General features: G+C 54.8%; 2 long non-coding RNA genes across 3 annotated transcripts; both read left to right on the top strand.

The window, feature by feature from the left end:
* Positions 1 to 9,105: 9,105 nt before the first annotated feature.
* Positions 9,106 to 9,898, top strand: LOC135299861 (uncharacterized). Its single transcript, XR_010361702.1, has 3 exons — positions 9,106 to 9,159; positions 9,247 to 9,348; positions 9,789 to 9,898. It is a non-coding gene; the product is annotated as an uncharacterized LOC135299861 (long non-coding RNA).
* Positions 9,899 to 10,923: 1,025 nt separating this feature from the next.
* Positions 10,924 to 12,963, top strand: LOC135299862 (uncharacterized). 2 transcript variants are annotated; one of them, XR_010361704.1, is made up of 5 exons: positions 10,924 to 11,052; positions 11,254 to 11,325; positions 11,412 to 11,510; positions 11,970 to 12,135; positions 12,666 to 12,963. It is a non-coding gene; the product is annotated as an uncharacterized LOC135299862 (long non-coding RNA). The 2 variants fall into 2 exon arrangements; XR_010361703.1 differs by lacking the exon at positions 10,924 to 11,052 and having other exon boundaries at positions 11,195 to 11,325.
* Positions 12,964 to 27,380: the final 14,417 nt, after the last annotated feature.

Raw genomic sequence — 27,380 nt, forward strand, 5'->3', positions numbered from 1 at the left:
TTTCTGTGGTAATCTTTACTCTGTGAAGAACTAAGACACCCTAAGACACCCAGCCTGATGCTTAAGCAAAGATCTTTTCCCACGGGAACTTTGTACCTAGTCACAACCAAGTGACGTAAAACCATTTCCCAGATATTTCCAGGGATTCTTGACCAGCTCAACTCTTAGTCTTCAGAGGCAAACCTTGAGCACAGTGGGAATCTTTTCAAGTCACCATCTTTGTTTGCTTGTGCAAGAACTGCCTCAGTTCCAGAGCAGGGGCTTCTCTCAGCTTCCTGCTGGCTGAGAAACAACAAAGCCCAGCAGGCTCTCCTCCCGGCCTGCTGGGCTTTGTTGGCTGGCACAGCCTGTGCCAAGGGCCGGCAAGGTGCCTGCAGGCCCCAGCTCTGGGGGAAACAGAGAACGTCCTGCCCGTATCCACCGTGCTGCCAGCTCAGCAGTGCAGCACATCACGGGCTCACTCTCCCCACGGATCTTGTAGAGGTTCAAAGCAAGACAGGAACACGTGCCCTGATTCCACTTTGATGAATCTCAATGATATTCTGCTTGCAGGATGGGCACAAGCAGTGCATGATAGGTATAGCAGAGCCTCTGTTCCCTGTGTCTCTTGCCATGGCCTCTTTCACAGTTGTATCTTCCTCCCTTCATATGTCCCGCCAAACACCTAAGGGAGAACTGGACCTCTAATTGCATGGCACATCTCCATGCCCATGCCTGATGTCCCTGTGCCAGCTGCTTTAACAGCTTGTGGCTGTGCAGATGCTGCCTCCAGCCAGACAAGGTCCTCTCCCCCTGAAGGCACCAGCCCTGCTCTCTGGCCCCTACTGAAGGTGGGCAGGGCTTGGCCCAGCTCTTCTATTGCACTAAAGAGATGGAGCTGTCACCCCAGTGTCCGGGTGGTAGCAGCAGCAAAGCCCAGCCAGGATCAGCACTGGCTGAGTTCCGTGCCCAGGGGCAGCTGGGGATGGCCACGGTGTGGGCAGGCAGGAGCCGGGCAGGGGCTGCTGTGACCAGTGGCGGGTCCCCGGGGAGGATGGGGCAGCCCATGCTGAGCGTCCCTGGGCTGAGGGACCTTTCCTTGCCTGGGACCATCTGGGCCTGGACCTCCTCCAGTGGCATGCCCAGGAAAAGAGGGAAGCCATCAAGCGCCTGTGAGTTACGCAGGGATGGGCTGCAGCTTCCTCCCTCCTTGGTTAGCGGGCGAATTAAGAGAGGCCTCTAGGGTTTGTGGCAAACAGGAGTGGGCAAACAGGGCCCTGGCATGTCTCTGAGGGACAATTCACGAGGCAGTGTGCACAGGCAGGGCAAGCAGGCAGGGTTGCAGGTTTTCTTGTTAGGAAGGTTTACTGTGTGTTGTTTGCAGTGTTTCTGTTGGTTGGGTGGTTTTGGTGTTTCTGGTAGTAGTGGTTTTTACGCAATCGAAAACTGTAGTTAGTACAAGTAACTAGATGGAACCCTCCAAAAAGGATGTGTCTGTCCTGACCCATTCCTGTGCAGAGTGTTTGAGCTTAGCAGTGGTTTCAGGGGGCAGTGAGGAGAAAAGCTGCCTGTGGTGTGAACAGGTGAATGATCTCCTTTCACTGGTGGCCGAGCTTAGGGAGGAAGTTTAAAGACTAAGGAGTATCAGGGAAAGTGAAAGGGAAATAGATTGATGGAGTTCAGCCCTTCCATCCTTACGGAAGGCCCAGCAAGAGTCACAGGACTCCTGTGCTGCACACTGTCAGGCAAGAGAAGGACACCTGTAGATGAAGGGGAGTGGAAATGGTCCCTGAACGGGGAGGTTATGATAAAAATTCCTCCCGACCCCCGTCCCCTAGCCAGGGGCCACTTCAGAATAGGTATGAGCCCCTGGATCTAGAGAGTCAGCCAAATGATTAAGAAGAAAATTATCTGCCCAGAGAGCCTCCCAATTATGATTAATCTGTAACATGGATTGCCACCTCTAACATCAAAAAGGAAAGAAGGGTAATCGTGGTGGGTGATTCCCTTCTGAGGGGAACAGAGGGCCCCATGTCAACCGGACCCACCCCACAGAGAGGTCTGCTGCCTCCCTGGGGCCCAGGTGCAGGATATTCCTCAGGGACTTCCTGGGCTCATTCAGTCCTCTGATTATTATCCACTGTTGAAACTCCAGGCTGGCAGTGATGAGATTGAGAAGAGGAGTGTCAGGACCATTGAAAGGCACTTTAGGGCACAGGGACAAGTGGTTCATAGAACAGGGACACAGGTAGTCTTTTCCTCAGTCCCTTTGCTGGCTGAGAAAAATGGTGAAAGCAATAGGAGAGCTCGTATCATCAACAAGTGGCTCAAGGGTTGGTGTCATTGGCAGAATTTTGGATTCTTTGATCATGGCGCAGCTTTGATGGCACCTGGCCTGCTGGAACCAGATGGGCTCCATCTCTCTGTTCAGGGCAGAAGGTTTTTAGCTGATGAGCTTGCAGAACTTGTTGAGAGGGCTTTAAACTAGGTTTGAAGAGGGAACGGGATGCAGCTGGGCTGTCTGGAAGCAGGCCCAAGGGTGGTAAGCCTGAGTTAGGGATGAAATCAGCAGCCCAGCTGAGGTGCATGGATAGCAGTGCACACAGCATGGGTAACAAACAGCAAGAGCTGGAGGCCATGGTCCAGCAGCAGAGCTGTGATGTCATTGCCATCACAGAAACGTGGTGGCATGCCTCACATGGCTGGAGCACTACACTGGATGGCTACAAGCTCTTCAGGAGAGACAGGAAAGGGAGAAGAGGTGGAGACGTGGGTTTTTTTTATATTAGAGAGGCTTTGGACACCATGGATATTGAAACTAATGATGATGAAGTGGAATGCCTATGGGTGAGCATTAGGGGGAAGGCCAACAAGGCTGACATCCTACTGGGAGTCTGTTATCATCCACCCAACCAGGAAGAAGTGGTGGACATCTCATTCTATAAACAGCTAGAGGATGTTTCAGGATCATCAGCCCTTCTTCTTGTAGGCGACTTCAACTTGTCAGACATCTGCTGGGAACTTAATACAACAGAAAAAAAGCAGCCCAGGAAATTTGTAGAGTGTGTGGAGGACAAGTGTTGGTTGCAGCAGGTGGGCGAGCCCAGCAGGGGAGGGACTATGTTAGATCTGCTGTTTGCAGATAGAGGTGGGCTGGGGGGACATGTGGTGGCTGGAGCCCGCTTGGGGCACAGTGATCATGAAATGATAGAATTTGTTGCATTGCAAGCTGATCTGTAGTCAGCATTAATCAAGTTCTAAGAAGCAGTCCAGCTCAGCTCCCATGAACTAGCCTCTGTGTCTGAATGACAGAAGCTCACATGCAGTGGGAACTCTCCTAGGATGCAGACATTGTCTTGGTTCAGAGTCTGGGGGCACACAGATAGACCAATGAGCTGTCTCGGCCCAGGAGATTTGAATGGGCTATAAAAGAACACTCCAGACAATAAACAAGGCTGTTTTTCTGAGGAAACACGAGTGGTCTGTTGTATGTTATGTCTCAGACAGGGGAACACCAATGTATGAAGAATTCTTGGTATTTTGTGAAAACAGGAGGAACATCAATAAGACTTTTACACATGACTTCCAGAGGGCAGACTTTGGCCTGTTTAGGAGACTTCTTCAGAGAGTTCCTTGGTAAGCAGCCCTTAAAAACCAAGGACTCCAGGAAAGGTGGGCATGCTTCAAACCAGAGATCTTGAGGGCACAGGAACAGTCTGTCCCTGGGTGTCAAAGGATGAGTCAATGAGGCAAACGCCCAGCCTGGATGGGCAAGGAGGTTTTGGAGGAATTTAGGAATAAAAAGAGGATGTATCATCTTTGGAAGGAGGGTCAAGTCTCTCAGGAAGTTTTTAAAGGAGCTGCTAGAGCACGTAGGAAAAAAAAAATTAGGGAGGCCAAAGCTCAGTTTGAAATTTAAATGGCGACTTCTGTAAGGGATAATAAAAAAATGTATTTACAAATATATCACCGATAAAAGGAAGGGTAAGACCAACCTTTGTTCTTTGTTTGATGTGGGAGGGAATTTAGGAACTGCAGATGAGGACAAGGCAGAGGCGCTGAACACCTTCTTTGCCTCAGTCTTTAGTAGGAAGATGACTTGTCCTCAGGACAAGTGTCCTGCTGGGCTGGTAGATGGTGTCAGGGAGCAGAATGGGCCCCCTGTTAGCCAAGAGGAGGCAGCCAGAGAACTGCTGAGCTGCTTGGATGTTCCTAAATCTATCGGGCCAGATGGGATCCACCCCAGGGTGATGAGGGAGCTGGCAGATGAGCTGCTGAAGCCGCTCTCCATCATTTATCAGCAGTCCTGGCTCACTGGTGAGGTTCCAGATGACCGGAAGCTTCCCAATGTGACGCCCATGTACAACAAGGGTGGGAAGGAGGATCCTGGTAATTATAGGCCAGTCAGTCAGACCTCAGTACCCACTGAGGTGATGGAACAGTTTATACTGAGTGCCATCACACAGCACTTACAGGATGGCCAGGGTATCAGACCCAGCCAGCAGGGGTTTAGGAGGGGTAGGTCGTGTCCGACCAACCTGATCTCCTTTCACGAGCAAGTGACCTGCCTGGTGGATGCAGGAAAGGCTGTGGATGTGTCTATTTGGACTGCAGAAAGGCCTTTGCACTGTCTTCCACAGCACGCTCCTGGAAAAGCTGCAGCCCAGGGCTTGGAGAGGAACACTCTTTGCTGGGCTCAGAACCAACTGGATGGCTGGCCCAGAGAGGGCTGGTGAACGGTGCTGCACCCAGCTGGCAGCCAGTCACCAGTGGTGTCCCTGCGGGCTCTGTGCTGGGGCCAGCTCTGGTCAATGGTTTTATTGACAACATGGATGAGGGGATTGAGTCTTTCATTAGCAAATCTGCAGACAACACTAAGCTGGGAGAGTGTGTTGATCTGTTGGAAGGTAGGAGGGCTCTGCAGGCAGACCTGGAATGGTTGGAGGGATGGGCAGAGTCCAGTGGGATGAAGCTCAGTAGGTGCAATTGCCCAGTGCTGCACTTTGGCCACAAGAAGCACCTGCAGTGTTCTAGGTTGGGGATAGTGTGGCTGGACAGTGGCCAGGCAGAAAGGGACCTGGGGGCACTGGTCACAGCCAGCTGAACATGAGCCAGCAGTGTGGCCTGGTGGCCAAGGAGGCCAATGGCTCCTGGCCTGTGTCAGGAACAGCGTGGCCAGCAGGAGCAGGGAGGTCATTCTGTGCCTGTACTTGGCACTGGTGAGGCCGCACCTCGAGTGCTGTGTCCAGTTCTGGGCCATCAGTTTGGGAAGGACATTGAGTCGCTCGAGCACATCCAGAGGGGGCAACGAGGATGGTGAGGGGCTGGGAGCACAAGCCCTGGTGAGGAATGACTGAGGGAGCTGGGGGTGTTTACCCTGGAGAAAAGGAGACTCCGAAGTGACCTTATCACTCCACAGCTCCCTGAAGGGTAGTTGTAGTCAGGTGGGGTTGGTTTCTTTCTCCAGACAGCACTGACAGAACCAGAGGACACAGTCTCAAGCTGCATCAAGGGAAATGTAGGTTGGATATTAGGAAAATGTTTTCCACAGAAAGAGTGATAAAATTCTGGAATGGCCTGCCAGGGGAGGTGGTGGAGACACCATCCCTGGATGGGTTTAAAAAAGACTGAATGTGGCACTTGGTGCCATGGTTTAGTTGTGGTGTTGGGACATGGGTTGGAGTGGATGATCTTGAAGGTCTCTTCCAACCTGGTCATTCTGTGAATTCTGTATGAATACTGAGCATCTCCAGGGACACAGCCTGACCAGCAATGTCAGCAGGTGAAAAATAAGTTTTGTGAATGGCCCTTTGATGAAGCAAAACATTTACAATCAGGGCAGTCCATTCATACAGATGGGGGCACACTCTGGGGGTACAGCGAAGGCCATGAGGTCACAGAAGGGCTCTGGGGTAACAACAGGCTGAGGTCACAGCAGGCCCTGAGGTCACAGAGGTGCCAGAGGTGCCAGAGCCCCGTGGTTGCACAGCAGCACAAGGACCCAGCAGTCAGTCCCTGAGCACAACTGTTGCGGCAGCAGAGGCGGTGGCAGCAGCGGTGCTGACATTGGGACAGCGGTGTCGGGACAGCGGTGGCAGCAAGAGCTGCGGGACTGGCAGAGGGCAAGGCACCATGGCCCTTGCTCTGCGCCTCCTGCTCCTGCTCCTCCTGGCCGTGGCCCTGCCTGCCAGGGCTGCCCAGGCTGCTCCGCTGCAAGCGCGACGAGCAGGTGAGCCAGCAGCCTGGCTGCCCTTTCCCGGCACAACGCTCCCTGCTCCCTGGGAAGCGCTGGGGATGGTTTTGCCCAGGGCTTTAGGGAGGGTTTCCTCTGTGGGAGGGAGAGGGTCCCAAGGGGCCCTGGGCAGCCCCATTTCCCTTTCCTCTCCCAGAATGTTACACAGGGCAGGGAAAGAGGGTGGAGAGTGGCCAGGAGCCTGCCCAGAGCTCCCCAGGCCCCTGTGCAGCTTTGGCCATGTCCATTCACAACTGGCTCCCATGGCCTTTCCTTTCCCATTTCCTGTACCCAGCTCCCTGAGGCAGAAGAGGATAAAACTCAGCATGGAAATAGTTATGATCTCTGCTCCCTCTAGATTTGGATGGCAACATAAATTATTTGCAAGTACTGGTGAATGACACTTTAAAGATCTTGGAAAATGCTGGAGGCAAGTTCTGAATTTCTGTTTTATCTGATAGAATAATCAGTGTCAATGTGGCAGGAGCTCATTCATGCCACTTTCCTTAAGGTTCTGTTAGGGTTGAAAGGCTGAAAAATTTGCTCTGCTCCCTTCTGGAGCCCTGAGGGATCCCACAGGATCACTGTCAGTGGGAGGAAGGAGCATTTAGTTGTCAGTCTTCCTCCTGTGTGCAATGCCAGTGTGTCCTTCCATGTGCTCTGTGCAGCCACAGAGAAGAGCAGAGAGGGAAGGGGTCGGGCCCAGGGCTGTGCCCCGGGGCTGAGCCTTGTGGGCAGCCCGAGGATCTCCTGCAGTGCCACAGGAGCTCTTCTGTCCTGCCTTTCTTTGCAGCTGAACCTGCTGGTGAAGGTGGTGCAGCTTCCCAACCCACGTACAGGACAGAGCCTTTGGGAGATGCTGAGGGTAGGTCAAGGCCTTTCCCCCTGGGAGAGCTGCCAGCTCAGAGCCCAAAGCTGGGCCAGGGGGGCATCGCTGCAGGTGCCAGCACAGAACCATGCACGTGTGTGCCCGCGCCCTGCACGATCCCCTCACCGCTCCTGCGGCTCAGTGGTGCCCGTGCAGATCAGCAGAGATGGCAGAAGCTTCTGTGGCTGTTGAGTTACAGGTGTGTCTGCAGGGAGGACTTCTCCAGCTCCTTTGCTGATTCCTACAGAGAAGCCTGGCTCCCATGGCAGGGGTGAGTAGTGTGTCCCTGCTGACCCCACAGGCTGAGCCCTGCTTTTGTGGGATCTGTTCCAAGGAAATAGAAATATTCCTCGTAAGGTCCCCTGAGAATGGAGAACAAACCCAGGAGGAACAGTAAGTCCCTGGAGGCATCCAAACACATGGAGAAGATGCCGAGTGATCTGGAATGATGCCATGGTGGATACATTTCCCTCATGCTTCCCCTGGGAGTCAGCAGCCGGGGTTTTGGCTGCACATCTGGACACGCCGTGCCTGGCACAGTGGGAAGGGATCCATGGCAGCCTCTCTGCCCTGCTGCTGCTTTCACGCCCTGCAGGGCTGCTTCCCAGCCTGGCCTGGCTGCAGCTTCTGCCCAGCCTCTTCAGGAAGGCATTTGGCATCAGCTGACAGGCAGCCCAAACTGCACCACAGGCCATGCCCACCCTGAGAGCCCCTGCGATTTTGCAGTCTCCAGACTGATCACTAATGGCAGGTGTTTTGATGAAAGTGGGCCCTGTCCTACCTAGGATGTATATGTCTTTGACAAGAATTGCCTCTTGAAGATGCCGCCTCTCCAGTGGGGATCAGTCTTACCTGATGAGCTGTTGCTTTTCCTTTCTCCACAAGTGGATGGAGAGGCTGTACAGAAGGCGGCGTTTCCCGAAGGAAGCACTGGCTCCATGCCAGCCTCGGCTGCAGGAAGAGAGGCGATGCCAGGCACAGGCATGGGAGGTAATTGCTGTGCCTCTGGACTTGAGACCTGCTACGGTTTGAGCTGCCCTCCCTGCTGCCTGGCAGTGCGGGCACAGCCCAGACAAGACTGGCACAGCCCAAGGGAATTATCCCAAGCAGGCTCAGGGCACTCGGTACTGAGCAGTCCTGCTGGGGTCCCTGCGTAGGAGGCAGATCCTGAAACCTAGGAGCGACTGCATTCCCATGGTGGGGAATTGACAGAGCAGGACAGGAAGGCTCCAGTGTGTCCTGAGGGGCCTGCTTATGTCCTTTCCATTCGGGGAGGAATTTCAGGGGGAAGAGGAATAGAGGGAGAGAATAAATTAGGAAGGGAGGGAGGGAGGGAGGGAGGGAGGGAGGGAGGGAGGGAGGGAGGGAGGGAGGGAGGGAGGGAGGGAGGGAGGGAGGGAGGGAGGGAGGGAGGGAGGGAGGGAGGGAGGGAGGGAGGGAGGGAGGGATGATTGTGGTAGTGCCTGCTGCATTTTTTCACTAGTGCTTTAGCAAGAGTTTTAGCTCTGGGAGTGGGAGAGCCCAAATGCACCCTGGGCTGCTCCAGCCACCTCACCAGGGATGTTACACAGGGCCTGCAGAGAGGATGGGAATTGGCCAGGAGCCTGCCCAGAGCTCCCGAGGCCCCTGTGCAGCTTTGGCCACGTCCATTCACATCTGGCTCCCACAACCTTACCCAACCCACTTGCAGTGCCCTGTTATCTGAGGCAGAGGGGGCCACAACACACCAGGGAAATGGTTCTGATCTGTGCTCCCTTCTAGATCGGGATGGCAAATTGCACTATTTGGATGCCCTGCTGGATGATGGCTTAAGACTCTTGAAGAATGCTGGAGGCAAGTTGTCCCTGTGCCTTTCTTAACAATATCCTGACAGTGCTGCAGGTGCCAGCACAGAACCATGCACGTGTGTGCCCTCGCCCTGCGCGATCCCCTCACAGCTCCTGCGGCTCAGTGGTGCCCGTGCAGATCAGCAGAAATGGCAGAAGCTTCTGTGGCTGTTGTGTTACAGGTGTGCCTGCAGGGAGGACTTTCCCAGGTCCTTTGGTGGATGTTGCACGCAAGCCCAGCTCCCATGGCAGGGGTGAGTAGTGTGTCCCTGATGACCCCACAGGCTGATCCCTGCTTTTGTGGGATCCATTCCTGGGAAATGGAACTCCGTTGCTCTAAGGTCCTCCGAGGCGAAAGAACAAAGCTACAGGTCACAAGAAACCCCATGAGCCACTCAAAATCACGGGACAAATGGTGAAAGAAATACTGCAAACCGAACAAGGTGGGTGCATTTCCCTCATGCTTCCCCTGGGTCTCAGCAGTCAGGGCCTTTGGCTGCACATCTGGACACGCCATGCCCGGCACAGCGGGAAGGGATCCATGGCAGCCTCTCTGCCCCACTGCTGCTTTCACGCCCCGCAGGGCTGCTTCCCAGCTTGGCCTGGCTGCAGCTTGTGCCCAGCCCCTGCAGGAAGGCATTTGGCATCAGCTGACAGGCAGCCCAAACTGCACCACGGGCCTGAGATCCCCTGAAATTTCATAGTCTCCAGGATGATCACTAAGGGCGGGTGTTATCATGAAAGTGGACCCTGGCCTACCCAGAAAATTGTGTGGATTCCTGATCCTTAACCATGACTTTCACAAGTACTGGCTGCTGAAGATGCCACCTCCCCAGTGGGGAACAGCCCCACCTGATCCAGCCGTCCCTCTTCCTTTCTCCAGAAGTGGATGGAGAGGCTGGGCAAAAGGCGGTGTTTCCCGAAGGAAGCAGTGGTTCCATGCCAGCCTCTGCTGTAGGACTGGAGGCGATGCCAGGCACAGTCACAGGAGGTAATTGCTGTGCGTCTGGGCCTGAGCCCTGCTGAGACTTGAGCTGCTCTCTCTGCTGCCTGGAATTGAGGGCACAACCCAGGGGAATTATCCCGAGCAGGCTCAGGGCACTCAGGTACTGAGCAGTCCTGCTGGGGTCCCTGTGTGGGAGACATGTCCCGAAACCTGGCAGTGACTGCATGGGTTGCCCATGGTGGGGAAAGGACAGAGGGGCAGAGCAAGAATCCAGCGTGTCCTTAGTGGGCCTGGCTGGGTCCCTTTGGGCTGTGGGAGCTGTCCCAGCAGATGGAGGAAGGGCGGCTGGGAGGAGAGGCAGGAGGGAGTTTGCGAGGGATACTTGCAGCACTGCCTGCTGCAGTTCTCCCCAGGGATTCAAGGAGGATTTTCCTTGTGCAACTAAGAGAACCCCCACAGGCCCTGGGCTGCTCCAGGCACCTCTCCAGGGATGTTGCTCAGGGTCTGCAAAGAGGATAGGGATTGACCATGAGCCTGCCCAGAGCTCCCCAGGCCCCTGAGCAGCTTTGGCCTTGTCCATTCACATCTGGCTCCCATGGCCTTACCTGACCTATATGCAGTGCCCAGTTCCCTGAGGCAGAAGGGGATCCCAGCACATCATGGAAATGGTTCTGATCTTTGCAAACTTCTAGGTTGGGATCAAGACATGGATTATCTGGGAAACCTGCTGGATTATGGCTTGAGACTCATGGGAAATCCTGGAGGCAAGTGCTCAATGTACCTTTCCTGAGAGAATACACAGTGACCAGGTGTCAAGAGCTCATACATTTGCCCTTTCACTTAAGTTCCTCTGAACGTTGATGGAATATGGAAAATTTGCTCTGCTCCCTTCTGGAGCCCTGAGGGATCCCACAGGATCACTGTCAGTGGGAGGAAGGAGCATTTAGCTGTCCATCTTCCTCCCGTGTGCAATGCCAGTGTGTCCTTCCATGTGCTCTGTGCAGCCACAGAGAAGAGCAGAGAGGGAAGGGGCCGGGCCCAGGGCTGTGCCCCGGGGCTGAGCCTTGTGGGCAGCCTGAGGATCTCCTGCAGTGCCACAGGAGCTCTTCTGTCCTGCCTTTCTTTGCAGCTGAACCTGCTGGTGAAGGTGGTGCAGCTTCCCAACCCACATCCAGGACTGAGGCTCTGGGAGATGCTGAGGGTAGGTCAAGGCTTTTCCCCTGGGAGAGCTGCCAGCTCAGAGCCCAAAGCTGGGCCAGGGGGGCATCGCTGCAGGTGCCAGCACAGAACCATGCAGGTGTGTGCCCTCGCCCTGCGCAATCCCCTCACCGCTCCTGCGGCTCAGCGGTGCCCGTGCAGATCAGCAGAGATGGCAGAAGCTTCTGTGGCTGTTGAGTTACAGGTGTGTCTGCAGGGAGGACTTTCCCAGGTCCTTTGGTGGATGTTGCATGCAAGCCCAGCTCCCATGGCAGGGGTGAGTAGTGTGTCCCTGCTGACCCCACAGGCTGATCTCTGCTTTTGTGGGATCCATTCCTGGGAAACGGAAATATTACTCTTAAGGTCCTCCAAGACGGAAGAAGAAACCTACAGGAGCTTGTACATCCCTGGAGGAATCCAAATATCTGAAAAAACTCCTGAGTGATGTGGACAGCCAGCGTGGTGGGTGCATTTCCCTCATGCTTCCCCTGGGATTCAGCAGCCGGGGGCATTGGCTGCACATCTGGACACGCCATGCCCGGCACAGCGGGAAGGCATCCATGCACCACAGGCCATGCACACCCTAAGATCCCCTGCAATTTCCCAGTCTCTGTGCACATCTGGAGGGGCTGCTCTGTGCAGGAGAGAGGTCCCTGGAGCAGCTCCAAAACCCTGGCCATTCTCCTTATCCATGTCTTTGACAAGTGTTGCCTGGAGCAGAAGGGCACAGCACAGAGGAATTATGGCATGCAGGCTCAGGGGGTTTGGGTACTGAGCAGGCCTGTGCCAAGGGGCAGCAAGGTGCCTGCAGGCCCCAGCTCTGGGGGAAACAGGGAGTGAGAACGTCCTGCCCGTAACCACAGTGCTGCCAGCTCAGCAGTGCAGCTCAGCACGGGCTCACGCTCCCCATTGCTCCAACAGATGCAGCCAGCACCTCAACACATTCTGACATCATCTGGAAAAGCATGAGAAGAGTTTTCTGCTGGGGAACACCTTGTTTGATTAAGTTGATGGCCATTGTGGCTGGTGCGGCACTGTGCCTGATGATGTGCTGGGCAGGAATCTGGTATTGCTGGACGAGAAAATGGTGAGTGTTTTGCGATTCTCCACCTCAAACAGCTTCCTTTAAAGGCTGCTCATAGTCAGGGAACATTCCCAGAGAGTCTGCAGTGGAGTTGTGGCCAGTCCATGATTTTCCAAAGAACTCTGCTGAGGGTTCTGCTGCTGCCCAATGCTTCCATTGGCCTCTCAATTGCTGGGGCTTGTCCTGGGGAGCCCTCTGGGGCAGCAGCCAGGGCTGGCTTCCACTGAGGCTGCCTGGCCAAGAGCAGCCCCAGGGGAACGGGGCAGAGGCAGAGGGAGGTGGGGAGGAGAAAGAGCAGGGCCGAGGTTGCCCTTGAAAGGCAGAGGCGCTCTGGGGCCCGCTCCTGGCCAGGGACCCTGCCCAGAGCTGTGCCCTGCTGGCCGGGGCCTTGAGGGGCAGCTGTCCAGCTGGGCCCAGCTGTGCCAGCAGCTCCAGCCGTGCTGGGGAGCCTTGCCAGCTCTGGGCCCTGCTGTGCACGAGGGTCCCTGTGTGCCACTGGCAGCTGGGGCCTCAGCCACCTCCTCTCTTCACAGGCACCACCTTGAAGAAAAGCTGAAAGCTGGTGGCTGGTCACGAGACCTCTACAGCCAAAAGAGCAATAGCAGCAGTTCTGAGTCCGATTATGAGTCTGATGAGTGTATATTTGCCCCTCCAACCCCTGTGGTGCTTGGAGGCGACAGGCCCAGCACTCCATGCAGGGCTGAAGGTGGGCAGCCCTAGAACAGGATTTAGAAGTGCTCAAGTTAGCACTCTTGGAGAGCTTCCAAAATCACCTCTTCCCTTTCAATAAAGAGATGGAGCTGTCACCCCAGTCTCTGATGGCAGTAGCAGCAAAGGCCACCTGGCACCAGCACTGGCTGAGCTCTGTGCCCAGGGGCAGCTGGGGATGGGCATGGTGTGGGCAGGCAGGAGCCAGGCAGGGGCTGCTGCGACCAGCGGTGGGGCCCCGAGGGGATGGGGCAGCCCATGCTGAGCGTCCCTGGGCTGAGGGACATTTCCTTCCGTGGGATCATCTGGGCCCACACCTCCTCCAGTGCCATGGCCAGGAAAAGAGGGAAGCCATCAAGAGTATCTCCAGGGACACAGCCTGACCAGCAATGTCAGCAGGCAAAACAAAGCTCCTCCCTAATTAACACACACTTGATAGGACCTAATTGATGGGCCATCACCAATGCAGGGTGCTGCACAGGGTCTGCTGCTCTCAGCCAGGGCCAGAAGGAAGGGAAGGGAAGGGAAGGGAAGGGAAGGGAAGGGAAGGGAAGGGAAGGGAAGGGAAGGGAAGGGAAGGGAAGGGAAGGGAAGGGAAGGGAAGGGAAGGGAAGGGAAGGGAAGGGAAGGGAAGGGAAGGGAAGGGCTGTGTGGCCTCAGGGTCCGACAGGGCTGGATAGCAGCCCCAGAGACACAACAACCCAGGTGCAACCAGACTTTATTTCCAGGTCGAAACACTTGGCACAGCTGGCCTGGACTTCCCTGTAGGACACGTGGGGGCTTTGCAGTCCCCCTAAGGTGCACGAGGGGCTGGGGTCCCTTGTGAGACACCCAGGGATATTTTAGGTTTCCTCTGAGGCATGGAGGGCACTGGGGTCCACTTCAAGTCATGCAAGGGATTTGGAATCCTGTGTGAGGCATGCAGAGGGTTTGGGATCTCTCCCAAGGTGTGCAGTGAAATAAATGGGCAGGAGATCTTTCTCCTTTTTAATGCCTTTATTAAGAAGAATCAGCTCAGGTAGGGAGAAATTGACAGGTCGTGACCTTGCCGCCGTTGCTCCCAGGCGTGGCACGAAGAAGGAGGATGATGCAGTTTTGTCCGCTGGTCTGCAGACAGAGCTGGGGACTCTGTCCTCACAGGAGAGTCGTGGAGTCGTAGCTTGTTTGTTTAAAAAACCCGGGGTGTCTCTTTAATCAGTTTCTTTTCAGGTTAGGGTGAGAAACAAAAAGGTCCAAGCAGGTACGGGACTATGCTCCCATCCTTAGACGTCACTTAAGTCACTTGTTGGCTCGTGATTTTAGGGGTTTTTCTTGTAAAAACTGTAAAACTGTAAAAACCCAAGGCGCACTGCATTTCTTATTTGCATACTGGCTCCGATGTCACTCCTATTTTCATTACCTCGGAGGGGTCTGTCCTGGTGTCTTTTTTTTTGGTAAGTGGCCAGCATCAGGGAAATAATCAGTTAATCACCAGCCATTAACAGGTATTCGAAGAGCTTTTCTTTGGCAGCGAACCTAAAGCAGTCTGACCGGTTTGACTTGCCTTTTTTTTTTTTAACTCTGAAACTAAAAAAAATACAATTTTCTATTCATAACAGTTACCAGAGAAACTAAACCAAGACCTCACTCCCCCCAGCGTGTTTCACCGTTCACTCACACCCACACACACACACAAGCACGCACATCCAGACATGATAACCATACACAATCACAGTTCAAACCAACGCTCCGCCAGCTGCTCTGTCAGCTGGGGACCCCCCACCACCGGCCTCTCCCTGGCAGACGATTGCTTGCAAACTGCTTGTGCAAAACTACACACAAAGACGTCTCTTATGTGATTTATCAGTAGCCAACCCTAAAAAAAGGAAAGGAATACATACCACTTCTGTCCATCAGCTTGGAGACAGAGGAGCTCCTTAGTCTAGGTTTCCTGAATTCCCTGGTCTTCTCCTGGTGTTATGAGTAAAAAAGTTATCTGTACCTATGATATTTTATTAAAAATCCTTTCCTAGGATTTTTCCCCTCCTGAGGAGCTGAGGGCCTCAGGAAAGAAATGCAAACAATAACTATCTGCTGCTGTGGAATGCAACAGGTGCATCTTCCATTGGTCCATGTGGATTGTTTTCACTTGATGACCAATCACAGCCAACTGTGTTGAGCCTGTGAGCAGTCACAAGATTTTTGTTATGCATTCCATTCTGTTCTTCTTCTTTGTAGCCTTCTGGTCATTTTTTCCTCTCTGTTCTTTTAGCATAGTTTTAACGTAGTATTTTAATAGAATATATAATAAATCAGCCTTCTGAAATGGAGACAAGCCTCGTGTCTCCACACCTGGGGTGTTCTCCCCAACAAATTATCCATTTTTTTTTTAAGGCTGCAAAGTTAAACAGGTTGGGCCAGATGCTGAGAGTTGAAATGTTGACTATTTGTTGTTGATAGCTTCATGTTGCAATCACCTCTTGTTAATAGTTTTTCTTCAATTACCTGTTAATGGTTAGAAATCAAGCGCAGTTGTCCCCCTGCTGCTTCTCAGGAGCCTGAAGGTAGCAGGGGGAGGTGACATCAGAGCTAGTATGCAGATGAGAATGCATTTCACCACAGTTTGCAATTTTCCAGGAAAAAAAACCCTAAAAACAAGAAGCCAACATGGATTTATGAAACCTAAGTAATGTCTAAAGGTGAGGAACTTAATCCTTAGTATCTGCTAAGATCCTTTTTACTCCTCACCCTAACCTGAAAGGATGTCAGCTAGAAAGAGGACCTGGAATGTTAGACCAAAAAAGCGGAATTCCCACTACTCCCTCGAGGATGGAAGCCCCAGCTCTGCCTGCATACCAGCGGACACAGCTGCAGCATCCTCCTCCTCTGTGCCACTCCTGGGAGCAGCAGGGGTGTGGGCGACCTGTCCTTTCTCCCCAGCCTGAGCTGAATTTTTTTAATAAAGGCATTAAAAAGGAGAAAGATCTCCTGCCCTGTTTATGACACTGGTATTGTCCTTCATAGCAAGAAGCTTCAGAAATTTTGCATTTTCCTATGCCCTTTGTACCTTGGCAGAGGTTTCTTAAGTAAAAGGTTAAAATTCAACACATAATTCTACAATTTAAAATTTAAATGCTTAGTCCATATATTGCTAACTTAATTGAACCCCCCAAAACCTCCATTTCAACAGCAGCCCCTGCCTGGCTTCTGCCTGCCCACACCGTGGGCATCCACGGCTCCTCCTGGGCATGGAGCTCAGTCAGTGCTGGTGCTGGGTGGGCTTTGCTGCTGCTGCCACCTGGACACTGGGGTGACCGCTTGTCCTGGGTCACAGTGTAAAGATGTATTCTAATGCCATCCTCAAGAGCTGCTGAAACCAGGAGGGGCATTGTTTCTTCCTTATCTCCTGTTAATCAACAAGATCACCGCTCTGTCTCCACCTACCAAGGAGAAGAAAACACAAGTTTTCCTAGGTGCCGTAGGCTTTTGGAGAATGCACATTCCCGAGGACAGGCAGATTATGAGCCCTCTATACCTTGTCACCCACAAGAAGAATGATTTCCACTGGTGTCCTGAACAGCAACAAGCCCTTGCCCAGATTAAGCAGGCAATCGCTGATGCGGTAGCCCTTGGCCCAGTCAGGATGGGACCAGAGGTGAAGAATGTGCTCTACTCTGCAGCTGGGAACCATGGTTTGTCCTGGAGTCTTTGGTAGAGGTGCCTGGTGAGACTCAAGGCTGACCACTAGGATTCTGGAGATGGAGCTATGAAGGCTCTGAAGCAAACTACATTCCCAGAGAGAAGGAAATCTTGGCTGCCTATGAAGGAGTTCAAGCTGCCTCAGAAGTAACTGGCACCAAAACGCAGCTGCTTCTGGCACCCCAGCTACCAGTGCTGGGCTGGAGGTTAAAGGAAATGTTCCTTCCACACATCACGCCACCGACACCACATGGAGCAAATGGATTGCCCTCATCACGCAGTGCACCCAGATTGGAAATCCGAATGGCCCTGGCATTCTGGAAATTCTATCAAACCGGCCTGAAGGGGAGACTTTTGGATTGTCTTCTGAAGAAGAAGAGGAGCAAGTGGCACGTGCCAAGGAAGCCCCACCATATAGTGAGCTACCGGAGCCTGACAGACAATATGCCCTCTTCTCTAATGGTTCCTGCTGAATTATAGGCACTAACCGGAAATGGAAAGCTGCAGCCTGGAACCCCACAGGACAAGTTGCACAAGCTACTGAGAGACAAGCTGGATCGAGTCAGGTTGCAGAGCTTAAAGCTGTCCAGCTGGCTTTGGCTATTGCCAAACGAGAGAAGTGGCCGAGGCTCTATCTCTACGCCGATTCATGGATGGCAGCTAATGCTCTGTGGGGATGGCTGCATTGCTGGAAAAAGGCCAACTGGCAGCGCAGAGGGAAACCCATCTGGGCCACCAAGATTTGGCAGGACATTGCCACCCGAGTAGAGAGGCTGACCGTGAGATTCGACATGTGGATGTGCATGTACCCGAGAGTCGGGCTAATGAAGAGCATCACAACAACAAACAGGTGGACCAAGCTGCCAAGGTGAAAGTATCACAGGTGGATCTAGACTGGCAGCACAAGGGAGAATCATTCCTAGCTCTCTCGTTGGGCCCACGGTGCCTCTGGTCGTCAGGGGAGAGATGCAACATAGCGATGGGCCCGTGACCGAGGGGTGGGCCTTGCTATGGACAACATCTCACAGGTCATCCACAACTGCGAGAGCTGCGCTGCAATCAAACAGGCCAAGTGGGTGAAGCCTCTGTGGTATGGTGGGCGATGGTTGAAGTACAGGTATGGGGAAGCCTGGCAAACTGACCTCATCACGCTTCCCCAAACCCGCCAAGGCAAGCGCTACATGCTGACCATGGTAGAACCTACCACAGAGTGGTTGGAAACCTACCCTGTGCCTCATGCTACTGCCTGGAACACCATCTTGGGCCTAGAAAAGCAAATCCTGTGGAGACAAGGCAACCCTGAGAGAATTGAGTCGGACAATGGAATTCATTTCAAGAACAGCCTTATCAACACCTGGGCCAGAGAAGATGGCATTGAAAGGACATATCATATCCCCTATCACGCACCAGCTGCTGGGAAAGTTGAACCATGCAACGGACTACTTAAGACTATCCTGAAGGCACTTGGTGGAGGAACCTTCAGGAACTGGGAACTGAACTTAGCAAAAGCCATCTGGATGGTCAACACCTGAGGACCTATCAATCCTGGTGCTGCCCAGTCTGAACCCCTGCACACAGGGGATGGAGACAAAGTTCCTGTGATACACATGAAAGGTATTTTAGGAAAGACTGTTTGGATTAATCCCACCGCAAGCAAGGGCAAACCCATCTGTGGGAATTTTTGCTCAAGGACCTGGTTGCACTGGCTGGGTAATGCAGAAGGACAAGGAAAGTCGTTGTGTACCACAAGGAAATCTAACCTAATTTTAAGCGAGAATTGTGTGTAAAGCTTCATTTTATATTATACATATATATATAGATAGATACATATATATAGTAAGAGGATATTGGTTTGGGTATAGATGGTAATAGAAGAAGGGTTAGATTATGTCCTAGGATATAATATAAAATTATGTTCTATTCCCATCCTCAAGAGCTGCTGAAACCAGGAGGGGCATTGTTTCTTCCTTATCTCCTGTTAATGGGCCCATCAATGTATTGCCACATGACTCAGAGAGAACTCCCTCCCAGAGCCATTTCTGTTTAATGGCTAATCAAGGACCCACAGCATGAGGCAGAATGATATCAGCCCACTGTGAGATGCTCTGCCCATGGGGGAGGAGCTAAGCATCCCCAGCTGGATATAATCTGGGTTTTGGGACACAACAAGCAGGCTTTCCACTGGATTCCCAGAGGAACCGCCGCCCTTACCCACTGCTTTTCCAGAGGATGAGAGCTACCAGATTGTTTCTACAGGATCACCACTTCCACAAGTCCATTTCATCTGGACTGCTTCCACCACCCTAACTAGCAGGGTGTCAGCAGGCTGTATTCTGACCCTGTCAGTGGTTTTTCTTTTGTATTATTGCATGTATTTTGGTTTTTTTCCCCTTTTCCTAATAAATTGTATTTCTGACTTGGAGTCTCTCACTGGTTTTGCTTTGAAACCACAACACAGATCCTTCTCTTTATTTAAACAGAAGAATAGGCCATTGCCTACCCTGCAAGCGGGGGGGGTGGGGGGGAGGGGTGGGGGGGGTGTCACCTTCAGTGATTCCTAGAGGGCAAGGCTAGGGGGCTCAGGGGCAGAGGGAGGGATGTGTTGGTCTCAGGAAGGGCTGGAGGGTGCTGGGCTGATCCTGGGGTCCCTAGAGGTACTCGAGTTGGCTGGGATGGGACAGACAAAGATAAAAAAAGGGATGAAGGCAGCTTGGGGAGGCCCATGGGGAGAGCAGGTGGCAGTGGGATCTACAGGGTAAAAGGAGGTTCCCTTGTAGTTGGTTGTTCTGGGGTCCTCTTCACAGAAGACTTGAGAGGGCTGTCCGGGCCGTTCCTGCTGCTGGAGGAGCTGCTCACGCTGTCTGGCTGTGAGGTGCAGCCACCGTCTTCCAACTGCTGTCCCGAGGTGCTCCTGTGCAGAGAGGAGGTGGCTGAGGCCCCAGCTGCCAGTGGCACACAGGGACCCTCGTGCACAGCAGGGCCCAGAGCTGGCAAGGCTCCCCAGCACGGCTGGAGCTGCTGGCACAGCTGGGCCCAGCTGGACAGCTGCCCCTCAAGGCCCCGGCCAGCAGGGCACGGCTCTGGGCAGGGTCCCTGGCCAGGAGTGGGTCCCAGAGCGCCTCTGCCTTTCAAGGGCAACCTCGGCCCTGCTCTTTCTCCTCCCCACCTCCCTCTGCCTCTGCCCCGTGCCCCTGGAGCTGCTCTTGGCCAGGCAGCCTCAGTGGGAGCCAGCTCTGGCTGCAGTCCCAGCGGGGCCCCCAGGACAAGGCCCAGCAATTGAGAGGCCAATGGAAGCACTGGGCAGCAGCAGAAGCCTCACCAGAGTTATTTGGACAATCATGGAATGGCCACAACTCCACTGCAGCCTCAATGGGAATGTTCCCTGTCCACGTTAGACTTTGAAAAGAAGCTGTTGGAGGGGGAGAGCAACAAAACACTCACTGTTTTCTGTTCCAAGAATACCAGATTCCAATGCAGAACAACATGAAGACAAGCTCCAAATAAAGCATGCCTGCCAGACACCCTAGCCAGCAGCCGGTTCCCTGACAGAAACCCCTTCCGAGGCCATCCTGGGCATTGGGAACAGGTCTTGTGGTGCCGGCTACATCTGTGGGAGCGATGGGGAGCGTGAGCCCGTGCTGTGCTGCACTGCTGAGCTGGCAGCACGGTGGATACAGGCAGGACGTTCTCTGTTTCCCCCAGAGCTGGGGCCTGCAGGCACCTTGCCGGCCCTTGGCACAGGCTGTGCCAGCCAACAAAGCCCAGCAGGCCGGGAGGAGAGCCCGGGGGCAGCGCAGCTGCTTGGGCAATGGCTGCTGCCAGGGACACGGGCCAAAGCCATCCCTGAGCAGCCACTGCCAGCCCTGGCCCTCCCTGCCCCGTGACAGCTCCCCCAGCCCCAGGGAACAGGCTCAGGCCCTGTCAGGAGCCAGCGCAGCCCCTGCCCAGTCGGGAGTCAGGGCTGGCTCTGGCCCTGGGCTGGCGGCAGGGCTCCCGCTCGGGGCTGCTCCTGTGCCTTGGGCCTCTGGGCACTCAGGGCCAGCTCCGCAGCGGCTGCAGCGGGAGGGACGTTGCTGCACCAGTCCCGTTTCCCCGGGGCTCTGAACCAGCTCCAGAGGCCTGGAAGCCGAGGCGCCTCCAGCTTTGGCTGCTGCCGGGCCGGGCAAGGGCAGGCCCTGGGGGAAGAGCTGCTGCCACACAGCCCCGGCCAGGGCTGAGCCTGGCACAGCAATTACCTGCTGTGCCTGTGCCCGTGTCTGGCATCGCCTTCCTTCCTGCAGCTCGAGCTGCCAATGAGCCACTGCTTCTCCCTGGGTGCTCCTCCTTCTGCACAGCCTTTTGGTCCATCACTTGAACAAGGGAAAAAGGGTCAACTGGATCAAATGGAAACACTCCCCACTGGGGAGGTGGCACCTTCATGAGGCAATGCTTGTCTAAGTCACAGGTAAAGATCAGGAAAAAGCCCAGGTAATTGGGGCTGGGCCAGTGCACTCCCATGAGCAAACAGCTACACCGCCTGATCTTCTCAGAGACTGGGAAATGGCAGGGGATCTCAGGCCCACGGTACACTTGGGGCACCCTATCAGCTAATGCCAAATTCCATCCTGCAGAGGCTGGGCAGAAGCTGCAGCCAGGCCAGGTTGGGAAACAGCCCTGCAGGGTGTGAAAGCAGCAGCGGGGCAGCGAGGCTGCCATGGATCCCTTCCTGCTGTGCCGGGCACGGCGTGTCCAGATGTGCAGCCAAAGCCCCCGGCTGCTGAGTCCCAGGGGAAGCATGAGGGAAACGCACCCACCTTGTCCTCGGGGTGCTTCCTTCTGTATTTGTCTCAGGAATTCATCTGCCTCATGAGACGTTTTGGCTGCAGTATCTTGGGTCTTTCCTTTTGGAGGACCTTAAGAGAAAGTAGTTCCATTTCCCAGGAATGGATCCCACAAAAGCGGGGCTCAGCCTGTGGGGTCAGCAGGGACACACTACTCACCCCTGCCATGGGAGCTGGGTTGGGGCCAAGCATCCAGCCCTGGAGCTTGAGACCTCCTCCCTGCAGACACACCTGTAACTCAACAGCCACAGAAGCTTCTGCCATCTCTGCTGATCTGCACGGGCACCACTGAGCCGCAGCAGAAATCATGAGGGGATCGTGCAGGGCGAGGGCACACACATGCATGGTTCTGTGCTGGCACCTGCAGCAATGCCTCCCTGGCCGAGCTTTGGACTCTGAGCTGGCAGCTCTCCCAGGGGAAAGGCCTTGACCTACCCTCAGCATCTCCCAGAGCCTCAGTCCTGGATGTGGGGCCTTCACCGGCAGGTTCAGCTGCAAAGAAAGGCAGGACAGAAGAGCTCCTGTGGCACTGCAGGACATCCTCAGGCTGCCCACAAGGCTCAGCCCCGGGGCACAGCCCTGGGCCCGGCCCCTTCCCTCTCTGCTCTTCTCTTTGACTGCACAGAGCACACGGAAGGACACACTGGCACAGTACACAGGAGGAGGACTGAAAGATCAATGCTCCTTCCTCCCACTGACAGCGATCTTGTGGGATCCCTCAGGGATCCAGAAGGGAGCAGGGAAAGATTCTCAGAATCCTTCAGCCCTTACATAATGTTAAGGGAAATTGTTTATAAATGAGCTTTTTTATCATTGATCCTGATTATTCACTCAGGAAAGGCAGAATGAAAACTTGCCTCCAGCATCCTCCAAGAACTTCAAACCATCCTTCATCAGGACTTCCTGAAAACCCATGTCACGACTCCAGTCTAAAAGGGAGCTGAGATCAGAACCATATCTGTGGCATGCTGGGAACCCCTAATGCTACAGGCAAAAGGGCACTGCAAGGGGGTCGGGTAAGGCTATGGGACCCAGATGGGAATGGACATGGCCAAAGCTGCACAGGGGCCTGGGGAGCTCTGGGCTGGCTCCTGATCACTCTCCACACTCTTTCCCTGCCCTCAGCAACATCCCTGGGAGGGGTGGCTGGAGTAGCCCAGGGCCCCGGGGTTCTCTCCCTCAAGCTCACAGAAAATCCTCCCTAAAGCCCTGGGGAAAACTGCAGCAGGCAGTGCCACAGCTATCCATCCCTCCCTCCTACACTCCCTCCTGCCCTCCTTCTGCTGGGACAGCTCCAAGATCCCAAGAGCAAACAGCCAGGCCCTCTCAGGACACACTGCAGCCTTGCTCTCCCCCTCTGTCCTTTCCCCACCATGGGCACCCCATGCAGTCACTGCCAGGTTTCAGGACATGTCTCCCATAGAGGGACCCCAGCAGGACTGCTCAGTACCCGAGTGCCCTGAGCCTGCTCGGGATAATTCCCCTGGGCTGTGCCGGTGCAATCCAGGCTGTGCCCGCACTGCCAAGCAGCAGAGAGGGCAGCTCAAGCCTCAGCAGGGCTCAGGCCCAGAGGCACGGCAATTACCTCCTGTGCCTGTGCCTGGCATGGCCTCCCTTCCTGGAGCTGAGGCTGGCCATGCAACCACTGCTTCTTCCGGGAAATGCTTCTTTCTCCGCAGGCTCTCCTTTCATTTCTGGAGAATGGAAAAGAGACAGCTGGATCAGATGAAAACATTCCTGACTGGGAATGGGGAAGGGGACAATTTCAGGAGGCATCACTTGTGAAAGGAATGCATAAGGATCAGAAATCACCCAGGATTTTGGGACAACCCAAGGCTGCTTCCTTCCCCAAACAGCCCCAACATCTGCTCTGCCTGGACACCAGGAAATTGCAGGGGATCTGAGGGTGGGCATGGACTGTGGTGCAATTGGGGCTGTCTGCCAGCTGATGCCAAATGCCTTCCTGCAGAGGCTGGGCAGAAGCTGCAGCCAGGCCAGGCTGGCAAACAGCCCTGCAGGGCGTGAAAGCAGCAGCGGGGCAGCAAGGCTGCCATGGATCCCTTCCTGCTGTGCCGGGCACGACGTGTCCAGATGTGCAGCCAAAGCCCCCGGCTGCTGAGTCCCAGGAGCAGCATGAGGGAAATGCACCCACCTTGTCTTCTCTGCAGACATTCCTTCAGCATTTGCCACATGATTTCTAATGGGTCCTGGAATTTCCTGCCTGCCATGTCTTTGGTCTCTCCTGTCAGAGGACCTTAAGAGAAAGTAGTTCCATTTCCCAGGAATGGACCCCACAAAAGCAGGGCTCAGCCTGAGGGGTCAGCAGGGACACACTACTCACCCCTGCCATGGGAGCTGGTCTTTTGTGCAGCATCCAAGGTAGGAGTTGGTGAGGTCGTCCCTGCAGACACGCCTGTAACACAACAGCCACAGAAGCTTCTGTCACCTGGTTCTTACCAGTCAGTCAAACATTACGCCTTGGTGGGACAGTGAGAACACACCTGCAGAATGCTCAGAGGGCTTCACAACTTCAGAGCGCCAGGCTAATGGAGAATCCTTCCCAGCATCCCAGTCTGGAAGCAAACCAAGATGAGAACTGTTTCCATTGTGTGCCAGGGCTGGCTCTGGCCCTGGGCTGGCGGCAGGGCTCCCGCTCGGGGCTGCTCCGGTGCCTTGGGCCTCTGGGCACTCAGGGCCAGCTCCGCAGCAGCTGCAGCGCCAGGGACGTTGCTGCACCAGTCCCGTTTCCCCAGGGCTCTGAACCAGCTCCAGAGGCCTGGAAGCCGAGGCGCCTCCAGCTTTGGCTGCTGCCGGGCCAGGCAAGGGCAGGCCCTGGGGGAAGAGCTGCTGCCACACAGCCCCGGCCAGGGCTGAGCCCGGCACAGCAATTACCTGCTGTGCCTGTGCCCGTGTCTGGCTTTGCCTTCCTTCCTGCAGCAGGGGCTCGCACCGAAGATGGAGTACATCCTTCAAGAAATGCCACCTTCCACTGAAGCACTATGTCCATCTCTTGACAAAGGAAGGGAGACAGCTGCATCAGATGGGGCTGTTCCCCACTTGGGCGGTGGCATCAGAGGTAATATTTGTGAAATTTATGGAGCAGGAAAATGGCCAGGTTACAGTGGCATGATGAGAGCACTTCCACCTCCAAACAGCCACCCTTTTCCTAATCTGCAGGGCTGGATATAGTGGGGGATCTCAGGGTGTGTTACAGTTTGGGCATGGCCTGTCAGCTGATGCCAAATAACTTCCTACAGAGGCTGGGCAGAAGCTGCAGCCAGGCCAGGCTGGGAAACAGCCCTGCAGGGCGTGAAAGCAGCAGTGGGGCAGCGAGGCTGCCATGGATCCCTTCCCACTGTGCCGGGCACGGCGTGTCCAGATGTGCTGCCAAAGCCCCCGGCTGCTGACTCCCAGGGGAAGCATGAGGGAAATGCACCCACCTTCTCTTGTCTGCAGGGGTTCCTTCAGCTCTTGCCTCATCTGTTTGGATGGTTCCAGGGATATCTTATCTGTTGTATCTTGGATTTTCCCTGTTGGAGTACCTTAGAGAAAAATATTTCCATTTCTCAGGAATGGATCCCAGAAAAGTAGGGTTCAGCCTGTGGGGTCAGCAGGGACACACTACTCACCCCTGAGATGGGAGCTGGGCTTGAGTGCAGCATCCAAGGTAGCAGCTGGAGAAGCTGGAGAAGTCTTCCCTGTAGACATCTCTGTAACACAACAGCCACAGAAGCTTCTGTCACCTGGTGCCTGCCCGCTTGTCTACAATTCTTCCTTGGTGGCACACTGAGAACATACCTGCAGGAGGCTCCAAGGGCTTCAAAACTTTATTCATCCAAGCTGATGGAGAAGCCTTCCCAGCACCCTCATCTACAATGCAGCACAGATGAGAACATTTTCCAGTGTGTGCTGGGATCTCTTTCTGCCACAGGGAACTGGGCACTGCCAGGGAGTCGGGTAAGGCCATGGGAGCCAGATGGGAATAGACATGGCCAAAGCTGCCCAGGGGCCTGGGGAGCTCTGGGCTGGCTCCTGGTCACTCTCCACACTCTTTCCCTGCCCTCAGCAACATCCCTGGGAGGGGTGGCTGCAGCAGTGCAGGGATCTGGAACTCTCCCCCTCACACACAGAAGAAATCCTCCCTAAAGCATGGGGGAAAACTGCAGCAGGCAGTGCCACAGCTATCCATCCTGCCCTCCCTCTGTCCCTCCTGCCCTCCTTCTGTGGGGAAACCCCCCAGATCCCAAGGGCAAACAGCCAGGCCCTCTCAGGACACACTGGAGCCTTGCTCTCCCCCTCTGTCCTTTCCCCACCGTGGGCACCCCGTGCAGTCGCTGCCAGGTTTCAGGACATGTCTCCCATGGAGGGACCCCAGCAGGACTGCTCAGTGCCCTGAGCCTGCTCGGGATAATTCCCCTGGGCTGTGCTGCTCTAGTCCAGGCTGTGCCCGCACTGCCAAACAGCAGAGAGGGCAGCTCAAGCCTCAGCAGGGCTCAGGCCCAGAGGCACAGCAATTACCTCCTGTGCCTGTGCCTGGCATGGCCTCCCTTCCTGGAGCTGAGGCTGGCATGCAACCACTGCTTCCTCCGGGAAATGCTTCTTTCTCCGCAGGCTCTCCTTTCATTTCTGGAGAATGGAAAAGAGACAGCTGGATCAGATGAAAACATTCCTGACTGGGAATGGGGAAGGGGACAATTTCAGGAGGCATCACTTGTGAAAGGAATGCATAAGGATCAGAAAACACCCAGGATTTTGGGACAACCCAAGGCTGCTTCCTTCCCCAAACAGCCCCAACATCTGATCTGCCTGGACACCAGGAAATTGCAGGGCATCTGAGGGCGGGCATGGCCTGTGGTGCATTTGGGGCTGTCTGCCAGCTGATGCCAAATGCCTTCCTGCAGAGGCTGGGCAGAAGCTGCAGCCAGGCCAGGCTGGCAAACAGCCCTGCAGGGCGTGAAAGCAGCAGTGGGGCAGCGAGGCTGCCATGGATCCCTTCCTGCTGTGCCGGGCACGGCGTGTCCAGATGTGCAGCTAAAGCCCCTGGCTGCTGAGTCCCAGGAGCAGCATGAGGGAAATGCACCCACCTTGTCTTCTCTGCAGACATTCCTTCAGCATTTGCCACATGATTTCTAATGGGTCCTGGAATTTCCTGCCTGCCATGTCTTTGGTCTCTCCTGTCGGAGGACCTTAAGAGAAAGTAGTTCCATTTCCCAGCAATGGACCCCACAAAAGCAGGGCTCAGCCTGAGGGGTCAGCAGGGACACACTACTCACCCCTGCCATGGGAGCTGGCCTTTTGTGCAGCATCCAAGGTAGGAGTTGGTGAGGTCGTCCCTGCAGACACGCCTGTAACACAACAGCCACAGAAGCTTCTGTCACCTGGTTCTTACCAGTCAGTCAAACATTACGCCTTGGTGGGACAGTGAGAACATACCTGCAGAATGCTCAGAGGGCTTCACAACTTCAGAGCGCCAGGCTAATGGAGAATCCTTCCCAGCATCCCAGTCTGGAAGCAAACCAAGATGAGAACTGTTTCCATTGTGTGCCAGGGCTGGCTCTGGCCCTGGGCTGGCGGCAGGGCTCCCGCTCGGGGCTGCTCCTGTGCCTTGGGCCTCTGGGCACTCAGGGCCAGCTCCGCAGCAGCTGCAGCGCCAGGGACGTTGCTGCACCAGTCCCATTTCCCCGGGGCTCTGAACGAGTTCCAGAGGCCTGGAAGCCGAGGCGCCTCCAGCTTTGGCTGCTGCCGGGCCAGGCAAGGGCAGGCCCTGGGGGAAGAGCTGCTGCCACACAGCCCCGGCCAGGGCTGAGCCCGGCACAGCAATTACCTGCTGTGCCTGTGCCCGTGTCTGCCATCGCCTTCCTTCCTGCAGCAGGGGCTGGCACCGAAGATGGAGTGCTTCCTTCAAGAAATGCCACCTTCCACTGAAGCACTATGTCCATCTATTGACAAAGGAAGGGAGACAGCTGAATCAGATGGAGCTGTTTCCAACTTGGGTGGTGGCATCAGAAGTAATATTTGTGAAATTTATGGAGCAGGAAAATG

The sequence above is a fragment of the Passer domesticus genome, chromosome 4 (assembly GCF_036417665.1).
Source record: "Passer domesticus isolate bPasDom1 chromosome 4, bPasDom1.hap1, whole genome shotgun sequence".
NCBI lineage: Eukaryota > Metazoa > Chordata > Aves > Passeriformes > Passeridae > Passer > Passer domesticus.